This window comes from Octopus bimaculoides, chromosome 2 (assembly GCF_001194135.2).
Source record: "Octopus bimaculoides isolate UCB-OBI-ISO-001 chromosome 2, ASM119413v2, whole genome shotgun sequence".
Classification (NCBI taxonomy): Eukaryota; Metazoa; Mollusca; class Cephalopoda; order Octopoda; family Octopodidae; genus Octopus; species Octopus bimaculoides.
The window spans coordinates 123863074-123868073 of NC_068982.1; the positions used below are offsets into that span (position 1 = coordinate 123863074).

General features: G+C 36.0%; 1 protein-coding gene across 2 annotated transcripts in view; it reads left to right on the top strand.

The window, feature by feature from the left end:
* LOC106871048 (hemicentin-1) overlaps window positions 1-5000 on the top strand; it is a 359318-nt gene that overhangs the window by 189899 nt on the left and 164419 nt on the right. The window lies entirely within an intron of this gene.

Below are 5000 nucleotides of genomic sequence, written 5' to 3' on the forward strand. Positions count from 1 at the left end.
ATATATATATATATATATATATATATATATATATATAATTTTATGATGCCTCAATATATTCACCTAAAAGTGAATATATGTATATGTGTACAGATGTCTGTATGCATGTGTGTGTTTATGTGTGAACAAATGCATGTGGATGAATATATACATATATACATTATTTGGGTAGCTACAGAGGTGAGTTCTTGTATGTACATATGAAACTTTACAATAGCACCAGCCGTAAGCATAACATGACATTGTTAGGCTTTCTAAACAGTGACATCCAATGCCTGAGGCAGTTGTTTTTATAAGGCTTCAGCTGTGCATCTGGCTTGTGGCTCATACATTTTTGGTATAAAAATAGCTTCTAATGTTTTCCATCAGTGTTGAAAATTTTATATGGATTTTAGTGCTATTTTGTAGTGTTCACCCATATATCTAAATCTGCTTTCTCTCTCTTCACACACACACACACACACACACATATATGCATGCATATTTTATATACATGTATGTGTATATGTATATGTGTGTGTGTGTGGGGGGGAATAGATAGATAGATAAATATCATCGTAATCATCATCATCATCGTTTACCATCCACTTCTCATGCTGGCATGGGTTAGACAGTTTGACTGAGGACTGGTGAGCCACGAGGTTGCACCAGGCTCCATTCTGATCTGGCAAGGTTCCTACAGCTGGATGCCCTTCCTAACGCCAATCACTTCATGAGTGTATGTAGTGGGTGTGCTTTTTACATGTCACTGGCACGGGGGCCAGTCAGGCAGCACTGGCATTGGCCATGCTCAAATGGTACTTTTTACATGCCACCAGCATAGGAGCCAGTTGGGGCGGCACTGGCACCGACCATGCTTGATTGGTGCTTTTTATGTGCCACTGGCATGAGAGCCTGTGAGGTGGCACTGGCACCGACCATGCTCAAATGGTGCGTTTTATATGCACAGGTACCAGTTAGGAGTCACTGGCATCAGCCATGAATAACACACTTATTGGGAGTTACATGTATGGATCAAACAGTTTGATTCAAATTCCTTGGTACTCCAAGTTTCAAGCATGATGATCGTCTTCAGCCATTGGAATTAGAATGAGATGTCGACAGGAAAAAATCACTGCTAATTACTGGATGTTAGTCTGTTATTGGTCAAGAAAAGTGATGCGGTGTCACAGTTTCATGTTAGTATTTCAGTAACAATTACTTGGAAAATGCCACATGATGAACAAAAAATCGACCACATGGTGTACAGGTCACCTAGCTGGGAAGAAAATAGGAAGGGGTGGAAATGTGCAAGCATATATGCATATATGTGTGTGTACATGTGCTTATATATATATCTATGTTTGTGTATCTGTATTTATGTGAGTCTATGTGTGCTCATAGGTGTACATTCACACATACACACAGACACACAAGGACATGTGCGTGCATATGTGTGCATACACACACACACACACACACACATATATAAAATAACATATGGATTGTGGTTCACTACAGATGTTTCAGACATGTCTTTTATTGATGAACAGAAGTGTTACATCATGCAAAAGACCATTTTCATCAAGTGAATACAAGTAAAAATTAAACATTTTGACCCTCCGACCAAATTTGGGTCAGTAGAGTCAAATGGCACTTTGTACTTGTTCTTGATAAATTCAAAACATTTAATTCATACCTGTATTCACCTCATGAAAACTGCTTGTTAGCATGCTGTAACACTTCTGTTCATCAAAAAAAAAAAACACATTTGAAACAGCTGCAGTGAACCTCAATCCACCTGTTGTTATTTGCTTATCCTTCCCCTAACTCAGAACCTACAATTCCTAGCATGCAAAGCGGACGTTAAACGATGATGATGATGATGATCACCATAACTGGTTGCCTTTGTAATTGCAGTTTACTTCTCTAATCCAAACAAATCTCATAGATATTTTTTTTTTAGTGTTCTTTGTATACTTGCACTACTGAGTTCAAATCCTACCATGGCTTTAGTGTAGAGGTGGATGAATTCCACTAAGTTGACATATGGGATATATTGCTTAAAGACTTCATCTTCCTTGGTGTTCCAGGAAAACATTCAAATGTTTCAGGAAAATTTCTATTTATGTATGTATCTGTCTGTGTATATGTAGATATATATGATGTGTGTGAGTCTGTGTATATAAATTTGAATAACTGAAATTTAAATGTGTATGTACATACACACACACATACATACATATATATATATATATATATATATATATATATATATATATATATATATATACATATATATATGTATGTATATATGTATATATATATGTGTATATGTATGTATATATGTATGTATATATGTATGTGTGTGCATAGAGAAAGAGAGTGAGAGAGACATATATATATATATATATATATATGTGTGTGTGTATATATATGTATATATGTCTGAATAACTGAAGACAATGTGTGTATATATATATATATATATATATATATGTGTGTGTGTGTGTGTATATATATGTATATATGTCTGAATAACTGAAGACAATGTGTGTATATATATATGTATATATGTCTGAATAACTGAAGACAATGTGTATATATATATATATATATATATATATGTATGTCTGAATAACTGAACAAGCATGGGAAATGAATTAAAGAAAAATAAAACGGCATGCTAAAATTGTGCAGTGAAGAGGATAGAGGCGTATGTTGTTGGTTAGTTAGGTATGCAGCAAGTCACTTTGTTAGATAATCAAATGTAGCCTGCACCAAGATTTGCAGAAGCTCTGCTAGACAGAATGCATCTCTGTGGTATAACATATCAGAGCTGAAATGTATTTTTACCTGCATGTATTTAAAAATGGCATTTGTCAAAATAATTCTTTCTACTTTTGGCACAAGGCCTGAAAAGTGGGAAGTTGATAACACTGACCTCAGTGCTCAACTGGTACTTATCAGCCCTAAATTGATGAAAGACACACTTGATGTTGAGGAATTTTAACTCACAATGTAAAAACAGAAGAAATGCCACAAAGTATTTTGTTCAACCTACTAATATATCTGTCAGTTCACTGTCTGGACGTTTATCAAAATAATTCTTCAAGAAAACAATGGCATAAAGCATAATACTCATCTCGATCGTTCTTTATGAGTGTACTCTTTTACTGGTTTCAGTCATTTGACTGCAACCATGCTGGAGCACCGCCTTTAGTCGAATGAATCAACCCCCAGGACTTATCCTTTGTAAGCCTAGTACTTGTTCTGTCGGTCACTTTGGCCGAACTGCTAAGTTATGGGTACGTAAACACACCAACATCAGTTGTCAAGCAATGATGGGTGGACAAACACAGACCCACAAACACATACATATATATATACGACAGACTTCTTTCAGTTTCTGTCTACCAAATCCACTCACAAGGCTTTGGTCAGCTCAAGGCTATAGTAGAAGACACTTGCCCAAGGTGCCATGTAGTGGGACTGAACCCTGAACCATGTGGTTGGTAAGCAAGCTACTTACCACACAGCCACTCCTGCACCTGGATATATTATCTTAATATGTTTCTAATATTATTTACAGTTAGACTAACGAAGGGTATTATTTTAACATTTATTTTATTGTAGTTGCTTTTTAAGTATTTATACTCAAATATAGAAATTAATTCTGAAGTTCTACTTGTCTACCAAGTGACATGATCTGAGACTGTGCTGAAACAATTACATCATGGAAGAGCCATTCTAGTAAATTAATAAGCACATAAAATTGTTGAATTTACTTTGAATGTATTATTTTGTGATGTGTTGAGATTTTTGTTGCCCAACTTTGACCTGGTCACTGACTCAGTCCTTTTGTAACTGTAATCTCCAAAACCATCATATTTCATGAATATCCCCCATTGTCAAGGTTAATTACTTCTAGTACTAATCCTTCCATGCCACACACCATAGAAAAAAGACAGTGAGAAAGCGAAAGAGAGAACAGCTCAGTTAAGGGATTTAACATGTTAGTTACAGTGTCTAGTTTAAAGGCCCAAGATCAAGTACTCTGACAGGAGAATGTACTAGATTAACTTTCATGGTATTGTTAATTCTATTAAAATAATATCTTGTATTCTAAATTATTATTTTACTATTGATGTAAGTAACATTCAGGAAACCTTTCATTGTGCTTATCAAATAAATAAATCATCATCATCATCACCATCATCATTTAATGCCCATTGTCCATGTTGGTATGGATTGGACTGTTTGACCAGGGCTGGCAAGCTGAAAGGCTGCACCAGCCTCCAGTCTGATTTGTCATGGTTTCTATGGCTGGATGTCATTCCTAACACTAACCACTCTGAGAGTGTAGTGGGTGTTTTTATGTGCCGCTGGCACAGGTGCCATTTGCACAACACTGGTATCTTCCACGACTGTGATTTTGCTTGGCTTGATGGGTTTTCTTTTCAAGCAAGACATAATGCCAAAGATCTCGGTCATTGCCTCCATGAGGCCCAACACTCGAAAGGAGCTTATTATTATTAAATAAAATTAAAATTAGCCTATAGTTGCATAAAACAACATTTTCACTTCAATTTCCAATTCAACCGAAGGAAGGGAATATGTGAGGGCTGAAAAGAAATGAGAAATGTGGTGAGCATGCTCTGCTGGATGTGTAATGTAAGTGTGCATGCATGACAGAACACAAATGAGCTGAAAAAAAAAAAAATGAATATAAGACAAATCAGCTGCTGTATGCCAGTGGGAAAAGACTACACTGATACAGATATGTGATATGTAAAGAAGAACAGAGTTGGGTAAAGGAATGCCAAGTGATTTGAGCAGAAGAAGCCAACAGCAAAGAAGGTTCAAGGAAGATGTGAGAGTAGTGAAGGGAGTCTCATTAGTGTTGAACTTCATGAATGAAGTGACAAAGGGACTGCACCAAGTGGCAAAACACTGTACTGAAGACACATCTAATTCATGCATGCATGGAAAGATGGATATAAAACGATAATCATGATGAT